Source organism: Tachypleus tridentatus, chromosome 13 (assembly GCF_004210375.1).
Source record: "Tachypleus tridentatus isolate NWPU-2018 chromosome 13, ASM421037v1, whole genome shotgun sequence".
NCBI lineage: Eukaryota > Metazoa > Arthropoda > Merostomata > Xiphosura > Limulidae > Tachypleus > Tachypleus tridentatus.
The window spans coordinates 44,832,847-44,844,921 of NC_134837.1; the positions used below are offsets into that span (position 1 = coordinate 44,832,847).

At 36.2% G+C, this 12,075-nt stretch overlaps 1 pseudogene across 1 annotated transcript in view; it reads right to left on the minus strand.

Annotated features, from left to right (window-relative positions):
- Positions 1–12,075, minus strand: part of LOC143240314 (irregular chiasm C-roughest protein-like) — a 75,428-nt pseudogene that overhangs the window by 41,976 nt on the left and 21,377 nt on the right. The window contains exon 3 of the transcript XR_013021710.1: positions 7,175–7,298. The product of XR_013021710.1 is annotated as an irregular chiasm C-roughest protein-like (transcript). The remainder of the gene's footprint in view (positions 1–7,174; positions 7,299–12,075) is intronic.

Below are 12,075 nucleotides of genomic sequence, written 5' to 3' on the forward strand. Positions count from 1 at the left end.
ATACGAAAGAAAAAAACAAACGTGAATTTCGCCACGTAACTTGATAATAGGTAAATAGTACATTGAACCAAGAAATATTTTTTTTTATTTTCTTAGTGCAAAGTTACATAATCGTCTATATACTATGCATACACGGTGGAGAATCGCACCTAGGATTTTAGCTTTGTAAGTCCGTAAATTTATCGCAGGCTCACCGGGGCACAAAGAAAGTGTAACTAAATTAAGTAATATAAACAAATACACGAATGAGATAGAACAAAAAACAACATCATATTTCATTACATTAATTATATTGTTTAATATCTATATAAATATATATTTATCTCAAACAAATCGACAAATACGAAATCGTTCGTCTACTGACAAAAATACATATATATTTGTGTTTGAATCTGCTTCAAAGATAACTTCTATCAACTACTTTGTGAATGAACGTGGTCTAGATTAAGAATGCTAGGACTGTGAGTCAGTTGGTTCACACCTTGTTTCTGTAAATAACACTTTTCACTTTGGGATAAGAGTGTTTTATAAGACGGACAATCACACACTACTATTCAGTTAGACAAGAGTAGCTGAAGGTGGGGGATTTGACTAGCTGTCTTCTATGTTCAGACAGTCTGTATTGTGTGAATTTACGTGAAACGTCTAAAACAAAAATAACAGAACTGTAGGGAAACTTGTATTACATGAATAGTTGTGGGATACAAAATGTAATATGATGAAAATTATCGACAATTTATTTCGTACGTGACGTTTTTATAAGGACAATGAGTGATTGTAATAAAGCTCCTAACATGAGCCTATGAATCCGTATGTATGTATAGTTATTACTCAGAAAAATTTGTTCCAATCTGTTACGACAAATATTTAATAACAACAAAAAAAAAAAAAACACTGGGTTTTCTTGGAATAATCGCATTATTTTACAAGTAGATAAAATGCAAATTTTCTAAAAGAAATTTAATATGTCTACATATAAATTTTTGAAAAGTGTCATTCACAAAAGAAGACTAGGCCACACAAATATTTTCTAATGTAAGCTACTAATACACGTACTAACAAATATCGTTCTTTGGGCTTGTTAATAAGGCTACAAGTAATATTTCAATGTTCATTAAATGCCTACAGACCATTTACAGAAAATGTTCGCAGAGTTGTAGGGTTAGAATAGATAGAATATTTAGGTTCTAATAATTCAATCTTAAGGTCGTCAAATAAAAAAAAAATTATGTGTTAGATTTGTATTTTTAAAATCCCGTTTCGTATGCCTCTCTACAGCCGGTGTCTCAACGGTAAGTCTGGAGGCTTATTAAACTGAAAATGGGGTAGCCCGTTGTTTAGCTTTGGGCTTAAGAATAAAACAAACTGTATTGTTTGTCTTCACCTCAAACTAATAACGTTGCGCGGATTGTAGTACTTATTATAAGTACTGATTATAACAGTGAAAAAACAAATTGTATTGCACCATCTGGCAATTTTAAACTAAAAATGTATATGAATGACTTTAAGTCTTTTAGTATGAAAAAATTATTTTTTAAAGAACTCACAAATGAAAGCAAAGAAGAGTATATATTAATATGTTAATATGCCGAAGGAGAAGTTTTACCCTATAGCAGAGATAATGCGATAAACGTGATAGCAATCTAAGCACTATTTCTATTGTCAACTTTATGAAAAAACAACTGTAACAGTGTGAACTAAATTAAGTAAGGGAATCTTGTTTGATATTTATTTTATTGGAAATAACTTGTATACCGATGTGGTATATGGAAAATTAATCGCACTCTCTACGAGCGATTGGTAGGCTTATTAGCTCAGAGATATATCGCCACTTATGTAATCCATGGCATCTCGCAAGTTTGTTTAGCACCACTGTGTCTGGTTTATGTTACACTTGCATCCATTTGATAGCGCAAATGCCACAACATGTTTGACGCAGCTCTTGGCAAGGATGTGTATTTGCATTACAAAAACTACAAAACATACTTCAACTTTTAACGCTTCTCATAGCCAAGGCCTTTTTTTTTTTTTTGGGAAAAGATGCCCGAAGAAATTGGAATCACAGCAATTTCTTTGAATAACATACCTGTTAAACCTTCCAGAACAGATTCATTGAATGTTTGTGTTTTGGGTTTATTTAAGATCGTTCCACGTAAAGTTGATGGTCTGTGAAAAGTTTATCCATTTGTGTAGACTTAGATGGACCGCAATATTGTTTTTGCACAATCTTGTTATCGTGAAATTTGCAATGTAGAGCAATAGTGTGTAATCATGACTATCAGATTTAACATGATCGATGATGCGAAGGAAATAGTTCTCAAGGCAACATGGAACGTGGAATGTCGTTCATACAAATCCCACTTAACCTCATATATCGAGTATTTGGCCAGTTAATAAGGCGAATAAAGTATTTTTAAGGTAATTGTTTAAAGTAGATTTACTCTGAAATACATTAAAAAGTATTTATTCAAGTCTATAAAATGATTACTTTCAGTACAAAGGTATTATCTTGTTTCTTTGTGAAACTAACGATGACCGAAGAAGGTCGAAACGTTGTTCGCTCCTCTATTAGTGCTTTCTCTACCCATACCAGCCGTTTTTAAATGTATAATTTTCTCTACAAGTGGGTTTTCTCGTCATCACGAATTATTATTTCATGTTTGATATTTCTAGGCAAGCTATTTGGATTAGAAAATATCTGGATGCTTTGATGTAAAATATTCTTATTGATTCAGAAAAAAATTATGACACCGTTTACTATTACAAAGTTTCTTCTTGAAAATGGACAATGTTATGTGTGTGCGTGTATTTTTATATAACAAAACTACATCGGACTCTCTGCTGAGTTCACCGAGGGGAATCGAACCCTTGATTTTAGCGTTGTAAATCCGTAGACTTACCAGCGGGAGATACAACGTTATTAGTTTTAATACATTTGATTACATCTCTGAAGGGTTTCGAATCCCCGTCGCACCAAACATGCTCGCCCGATCAGCTGTTGGGGTGTTATAATGTGACGGTCGATCCTACTATTCGCTGGTAAAGTAGCAGCTCAATAGTTGGCGGTGGGTGGTTAATACTAGCTGCGTTCCCTCTAGTCTTACACTGCTAAATTAGGGACGGCTAGCGCAGATAGCTTTCGAGTAGCTCTGCGCGAAATTAAAAAAACAAACAAACATCTCTGAAATTAGTTATTTAATTAATAATCTTACGGTCAACTTAGACATGTAACAATGCAGCTGATAAGCAAATTCCCAGTTTTATATATTGAGTGGATGGGCAAGTATTAAAGAACAGTTTGGATATTGCATTAAACTGTCAAGCATTTTTCTTTGAGAAGTTCATTGGTATAGCGTAATGAAGCATTATGAAATACTGCTGTTAAGGACACGTCCTATTTATTAGGAACCAGTTATCGCCAACCCAGCTGACTTTCAAAAAATGATTGATCAATCACCCGTCGTCCTTCCCTACTTGCTACTTTATATATTCTTCATACTCAAGGATAACTGGTTCACTGCACTTACTATTACGGTAAAGGAGATGAGTTTCATTTTCTTTTCGTAATGAATCTTTAATTCAACATTAATCTACATTATTTCCTTTTTGTTCGGAGGAGGGTCACATGTTTTAGAAATTTAATATAGGTGTCTGTTTACTGAAACCCGGCATGAGCGGTTGGCTAAGGCACTTGAATCGCTTTTTGAGGGTCACGAGTTCGAATCCTTGTCCTACTAAACATGCTCGCCCTTTTAAGCTGTGAGAGCGTTACAGTGTGACGGTGAATCTCCTTATTTGTTATTAGAAGAGTACCCAAGAGCTGGCTAACTGATTTTCTATTAGTAACGGTTTGTTTGTTTGTTTTTTAATTTCGCGCAAATCTACTCGAGGGCTATCTGCGCTAGCCCTCCCTAATTTACCAGTGTAAAACTACAGGGAAGGTAGCTAGTCATTACCACCAATTGCCAACTCTTGGGTTACTCTTTTATAAACGAATCGTGGGATTAACCGTCACGTTATAACACCCCCACTGTTTAAAGATAGAGCAAGTTTGGTGCGACGGGGATTTGAACCCGCGACACTCGGATTACGAGAAGAGTGCTTTAACCACTTGGCCATGCCGGGCCAATTAGTGAAGGCTAGCGCAGAGTTGAGTGAAATTCAAAAACAAACAAACTATCAACTAAACCTCATAACTTTTATAGCAGGTTTAAGAAAGAATAAATATATTCAGTTTTGGAGAAATGGGTCTTATAATAAGAACATTTTCTGTGTGGGGCCGTACCGTCCACCGAACTAATGTTCATTATTCCTCAAAAGACATCTATTTTATATTTTCTAATCTCACACTTTCGCATAGTTTTTTTCATAATCTTCCTGCTATTGAAGGAAAGATTCATAGCTCAATTATGTTCTTTGTTAAGCTATAAATAGTTTATGAAAATGCTGTTTAGATTACAGTTAGAAGTTTATATTTTTCATGATGAAATATGTTTTAATTTTATTATTTGGTTTTAAATACAGAAATACGGAGTTAATAACCTCGCATATTGTTGAACAGGCAGTTACTGGATAATGTAGTTAATGTGTAATTACTTTGTGCGAAATTTCCAAACAAACATTAAATACAGAAATACGGAGTTAATAACCTCGCAAAACAGGCAGTTACTCTAAAGTACTACTTTTTGGAAAGAAAATTCTAGATTTATTAGTGAATGGAAATATTTAGCCTACATTTTGTTGTTTCTTGGAAGATACAGCCAGACGAGCCGAAGTCACAGCAAAAACGAATATTGAACAAATAAAATACATCTTTACACAATCACTGAAATCCGGCACTTGTACAATCCTATTATGTAGAACAAATATATGTTACTTTATGGAGGTTACTGATAGTTCACATTTGTCTACTTAAAACCAATTTCCTTAAGTTCCAAAAATAAAACACAGTCATTGCAATAACAATGACTTCTGAAGCTACTGTTACCTCTTCAGTAAATAATGACTCGTAGAAAATAGAATAAAAATTTACCACAGGAAATATTCTGCAGGAATCTGTTGATAATACTAGAAGATGAGTGTAAAAAGACAGCACTCAAGGAACACATAACAATGATGATAATGTTCGTTTTATCGACAACAATTTTCTCCATTTAAAGTGCACAAGCAAATGCGCCTTAGGAACTTTGAAATGTCCGATCAAATTATATAGCTTTGTTATAAATTTGAGCTAGCAGAGAAAACAGTTTGTTCATACACAGTACTTTTATCATTTATTTAAAATACGAACAAGCAATGCTACTTTAAAACTTTCCTTTTCTTTGTTTTATGTTTTGTAAATATTGATAACTGCAAATAGCATAAAGTTTGTGTTTTAAACAAAAAAGTATTTTGTTACAGGTATATCTAAATGAACCAGTTATTGTTGTATTTACGGAATTATAAATGTATTGTAGTTTAAGGCATGCATATAATAATGCATTTCCTTCTATGTTTATTGTGTGTGTGTGTTTTCTTATAGCAAAGCCACATCGGGCTATTTGTTGAGTCCACCGAGAGGAATCGAACCTCTGAGTTTAGCGTTGTAAGTCTATAGACCTGCATACTAGACCTATGAAGGAGGCTCACATATACTCGTTCATGAGTTAAAGTATTGCATCATTTTTTCTAGTGAATTTTAAATACGAACTAATTTCCAGAATACAGTAACTTATAACTGATATTCAACACTTTTAGCTTAAAATTTCAACAAACTTTCATGCGATTCAAAAACGTCTCTCTCGCTCTTTTTTGATAACTGATTTCGTACAAAATTCACCTCCGTTTAATAAAGTTTTCCTGTTGAACACAGGACAAATTTTAATTAAAGTTAGAGGAGAGTCTTACAAAAATCACTTTCAATCTCTGGTAAAGGCTCTGGGCTAGAAAAACTTTTTTTGTTGTTGTTATTTTTGAATCGTCCTTCAAAACTGTTGCACTTACTGAGAGTTAAAGAATAATATTAAACTAAACGAACAACATAGAGGGTGTAGAGAATATTATTTTTCATGAGTGAAACGTTTATATAATTAAATATGTTTAGTTGCTTATCATTTTCTTTCATGGATTTGCAACCTTGAACATTTCCTTGTAACGTGTAATTTTCGAGAAATATATAGCTATTTGAAAAAAAAAGTCATTAATTAACAATCTGTTTCTGACTGACGTCATTGTAAAAAAATATTAATACTTGTTATTTTATTTATTCCCAAAATGATTAATGTATTTAACACTGTATGATAAGGTTCCTTATTTTAAATTTCGAAAAACATGTAAGATCAAAAACATATATTTTTATATATCATTTACTCAGTGCAATAGAAAGCTTATAATGATAAAAAAATAATAAAACATACCAATATTATTAATTCTTCAAGAGATCCAGTTAACTGTACTCTGCCCAACAAGGCGGAAGCGACAGCAGATTCGTTTGTTTGACTTTTAATTTTGCACAAAGCTACAAAGGAGCTATCTACGCTAACCGTTTGTAATTTAGCAGTGTAAGACCAGAGAAAAGGCAGCTAGTCATCACTACCCACTGCCAACTCTTGAACTACTTTTTACTAACGAATGGTGGGATTGACTGTCACATAATAACGCTCCCACGGCTGATGGGCGAACATATTTGATGTGACAAGGATTCCAACTCGCGACCCTCAGTTTGCGAATCGAAAGCCCTAATGACCTAGCTGTGCTGGGCTGTATAACAAATAGTATTTCCGAGGTACAAAATGTATATATCTCGAGAGATTGTTTCGTTTTGTACTCTTCCCTTGCTTCAGTTAAAATAACATATGTTACTCGCATTATATAGCTGCATATGTCTCTAACATAAATGTAACCTAATTTTATTGCTTTGTAAAGAAATGATTGTATGCATACTCGCTAAAATACTGTGTCATAATTGCAGTAAAAATATTTTATATTGCTTTTGTTTTGGATGCAATATTAATCTATTCATATATTTCTCATTAAAATGTATTAAATTTGATAAACATTTCAAATCATGCTTTACATATCGGTATTGTACATTTGAATAAGTATATAATATTATTAGTACAATTTCGTTTACTGAGAAGTATCTATTTATTTGTACAACAATTTCAAACAAAAAGCAAGCCTCATGCACAGTTACCTTCCTTTCTCTCTGCGAAGGCCGGAAACAGTGAAGTAGTGAAGAAAAATTGGAAACAAACCAGAAAGATTTTTTTATGATTCGTCATCTTGAATACAACAGTTCTTGAAATCAAAATATACACCTATAAGAAAGGAAGATGAGAAGATTATCTTAGTACAGAACGTTACTCAAATATGAATGTTCTAAAAAAAAATCGCTTTAATTTCTCACACTTGTATTGACTGACAATACAAAGACAAATACGAATTATACGCGTATTCGTATTATAGGCAATTCTTTCAAATACAGAATGAGGGAAGTAATAGCTATCATTCGAACGCTATATTACAAATATATATCCGTTAAGAACGTGAGATATTGCTATAAAGTAGTATTCTAACTAGATTTAGGAGAATATACACAGATTTATATGGGTATAAGAAAAACAAACGTTATATCATGTGACGGGATGAATAAAGTAGAGGATAAACATATGATATTAATTTCAGAGAAAAGGTTACTCAACAAATTAAACAAAGAATTGGTCAAACAGGAATTAGCCTGCGTCTTTTTAGCTTGTCATACATGGTATGTTGCTATTTCATTCTTTTATATTACTTAATTAATATAAATGCTATCTTTGGCAAATATAAGATACCTAAGACCTTTAAGTATTTACTGACACTAAAGTTAGTGCTTCATGTTATGAGTTTCCATGAACTGCTACTTTTATCAAATTATGTGTTATCTTTATACACTGCTATATTTATTTTAATTTTGATGTATTTAACGCACACTCACAAAAATGGATTCAAATCATGTTTCTATTAATGATAAGTAATAAACATTATTCTTGTTTTTATAAACTGTACAGACATACATAATTTCGATTTGTTTATGGCTTAATGGTGAGTAATTCCAGTCTGTGAATCTAATAATTCGTGTCTTGCATCCACTGCTGTAAGAAAGCACACTGCACTATGGATTAGTGAATGTGATATAAGAGTGACTGTCAAGTCCCAATATTTGTCAGACGAAACCAACTCAACAGTTAGCCATTGCTTTCCTTTAGTATGACGATTTACAATTAAGAACAGCTATGTGCAAATAAACATTGTGTAGCTTAGCTCTAAATTCTGAATCAAACAATTCGACCGTTAATTGTATGCTACAAGCAATTGAAAAAAAAAGACCTAGGTCATCTTTATAACTCACTTAAGGCAAGTCAGTTTTCGAGTCTCTTTCTTAGCTGATACAAAAGTTTCAGATGAATGTAGTCGTGAGTGAAATGATTTCTACATGCTAACCAAGAGAAAAATAAAAATGATAAGAACACATAACTTTCACCTGAGCTGAGTATAAGACTGTATACCAAATTGCGTTATAATCTGATATAATAGTTAACAAAGTTATACAGGCTCGGCATGGTCAAGTGGGTCAAGACATGCAACTCGTACTCTAAGGGTCGCGGGTTCGCATCCCCGTAGCACCAAACATGCTCACCTTTTCAGCCGTGGGGGTGTTATAATGTGACGGTCATTCTTACTATTCGTTGGTAAAAGAGTAGTTTGCGGTGAGTGGTGATGACTAGCTGCCTTCCCTTTGGATCATACACTGTTAAATTAGGGACGCCAAGCGCAGATTGCCCTCAAGTAGCTTTGCGCGAAATTCAAAAACAAAACAACAAAGTTATACGTGTTTGTAAGAGAAAACACCTTCTGCTTATAGTTATTAAGGGCTTAGAAACCAAAAATATTATGTCTTGATCAAAATCTTATGAATAGTTATTATAAAGATATTTAAAATGGAACGTTGGTGTTTATATGTTTTCTATTTCATATGGAGTCGTGTCATACGAACAAAGCCAAAGTCATAGAAATTGTCTTCCTTAAGAAAAGACATGGGAGATCGAAATCCATTTCAACAGGTTTTGTCAAACGTTCTTCTAAGATTAATTCCAGAAAGTTGTCGTGTATATAATACTGATTGTTCCTTTTAACGTAAGCTAGATACATATAGACAGACAGATAGATAGAAAGTTATCGTGTATATCATATTGATTGTTCCTTTTAACGTAAACTAAATGTAGTTTACTGATATAAACTATCAGACGTTTGAATGTATAAGAAATGATGATGATGATGTAGTTTAGCATGGTGAATGTTAAATAGGTAGTAACTGATTTCTCCAAGCCCGTTCCCTTGGCTGTGGTTTCGCTAGATAGTAGATAGGGACAGTGGGAATCTCGTTAATCCATTCATGCGCGTCACTAATCAGATGACGAAGCATTTGGCTATCGATATTATACAATTACCCAATTTTACGTCAGGGTCGACGATATCGACAGATGCCGATAGTGAAGACGCATAAAGAAATCAATTCATTTGCACATTATACCTACATTGGTCTAACGACAAGAGGCTGTTCAAATTTCGTCATGTATTGTGGGCGGTAATTGCCTTACCAGGCGAGGTTGTTTTCATTGTTCGCCTTCCACAATACATCTAGGGTGTAAAGCATCGCACGTCGGCACAAGAACTCTTCAACATATTTAGATCTTATATCCAGGTCCGCCAGTACTTCCGTGTTTCTCGGATACCAGGCACCGCGGGCACCAATTGGTAAACCGTGGAAAACAATAGAAGTTGCACCAGTTAGATCTTTAATTTGTGGTGCGAGCTCTTCATAGCGGGCGACCTTGGAATTATATGCTTCCTCGAGGGAGCTATACATGAGTTCGTATCGGACCGTCACATCAACAACCACCGCTTTTTCCTCACGATGGAAGATCAGATCCGGTCTCCGACGCTCACCATTGTCTGTCTCAATGGTGGGTTCTACGAGTAATTTTCACCCTTTACTTACACATTTTAACTAAATGGTCACAGATCTTGTTGTGACGCCGTGTCCTCATTGATTTTAATTTGGGACATTGACCACTTAGATGACATATGGTCTCTCTCGGAGCGGAGCAGCCCCGGCATTTCGCAACTTCTTTGTTAGTACTCAAGTTCCCTCGACTGAGGGCTTCCCTTGTGGGATATACATATGCCCTCAAAGCAAGACACTTCACCCAGTGGTGGTCCTTCATACCCACCGTTTAGGTAACCAGTGGTTGGCAGATCTTGAACCTTTGAAGAGACTTACACCGTGCCCTTGCAGGGCAAGACCTTCCCAGCGCTTCCTTTCCATATCCCTCCAATTAGAATGATATGTTCCGGAAGTCTGTTCGGGCTTAGGGATCGGAAGTCCCGCCTTTAAGGCAATTCCTTATCGGGTACGTTATCAGTTTCGGCTAGATATCTAATAATTTTGTCCGATGAATGGACATGCCTTAATCCTGTCTTGATCTTAAGAGTTGGAATCAGAGATTCCAACTTGACAAGTGCTAGGCCACTGTCTTTATAACGGGAATAGAATAACCCGTCGGTCGTGCAAGGCGGAAGATGACACCAGCTCTTCACGGCCTTTTTAATTAGATTGTCCATTTCTCTCAATAACTTACCACTCGATGCTCCCAATTCGAGTTGGTAAAGGAGCCGGGGTACCGCAAATCGGTTGAGAATCTCAACCCGTTGGTGTGGTTTTAGCGGTACCCTCGAGATGTTATCTATCCACTTCTCGAGGAGAGGAAGTACAGGCTCGCTGTACACTCCGGTCCATGGACAGACATTGGCCCCTAGGTAACGGTAAGATTGTTCGGGTCCGATCATCGGGAGCCCTTCGCCATTAACTGTCCAAGGTGAACAATTATTGACGGTAAAGGTCTTACTGGACCCCCTAATCAGTATCCGGCACTCTTCGAAATGTTCAGTGAGAGGCCGTTACCCAAACAGTAATCGTTCACGGTGTTCAACATTTCCTGTAAGCTAGCATGATCTTTTGCCAGCACTGCCATATCATCAGCATACGCCAAAGTAGAAACTGGATCCAGCTTCTTGTTTAGCAATATGCCTCGGCCAACCTCTTCGATCTTACGGATGAGAGGATCCAGGGCAATGTTGAACAAAATAGGGGACATGGGTTCCCCTTGTTTAACGCCTCTGAGGAGGCGAATAGGTTTGGTATTCTCGATACCAACTCTAAATGTCGTTACACCATCTTGATACATGTCCCCTACAAGTCGGACGAAATGCGGGTGGACATGAAACTTGGCAAGGCTGGCTAGAAGATGTTGGTGGCCAACCGTATCAAAGGCTTTACACAGGTCTAAAAAGGCCATAGCCAGAGTCCCATGTCGCTTGGCTGTCCTCATGATGGAACGGAGCAGGAAGATGTTGTCTCTGCAACCCGCTTGAGGAATAAAACCACGCTGTCTGGGATTTATCTGCACGGCCTGCTCGAGGCGACGGGCCATAATCCTGGAATATAATCTAAGCACGATAGAGGATATCGTGATAGGTCTCCAGTTTTTGACCTCGTGCAGATTACTCGATCCTTTCGGAAGGAGCACCGACTTATTGACCTTCATGCATTCAGGAATGCGGCCCGTGAATAACCAGATGTTATACAGACTTGCCAAGGAGGCGTCGATACCATACTTAAGGCGGTAGAGTAAGAAAGGAAGAGTGATCTTATCGGGACCGGGAGCCCCTCTCTTCATGCCTCGAAGTGTCTGACTCACTTCGGATGATGTTATTGGTTCCAGAATATTAGTGTTGTCTGCCCTGGGTGGAAATGGACATCCGTCAAAATTGACATTATTATTAGCAACACTGTAGACCTGATCGTAATGGTCTTTCACCTGATCTTTACTGAGTGGACATCTGACAGCATCCCGGCCGTCTAATATCTCTTCAGCTAGGCGTTTTCGTTCGAAATCGAACATTCCCTGGAACCTTTTAAAGCGTTCTACCCTGTGGAACCGCCTCTTGTATGGCCTTCGAGCAGGATTAATGACTTTAAGAGCCTGCGTCGAA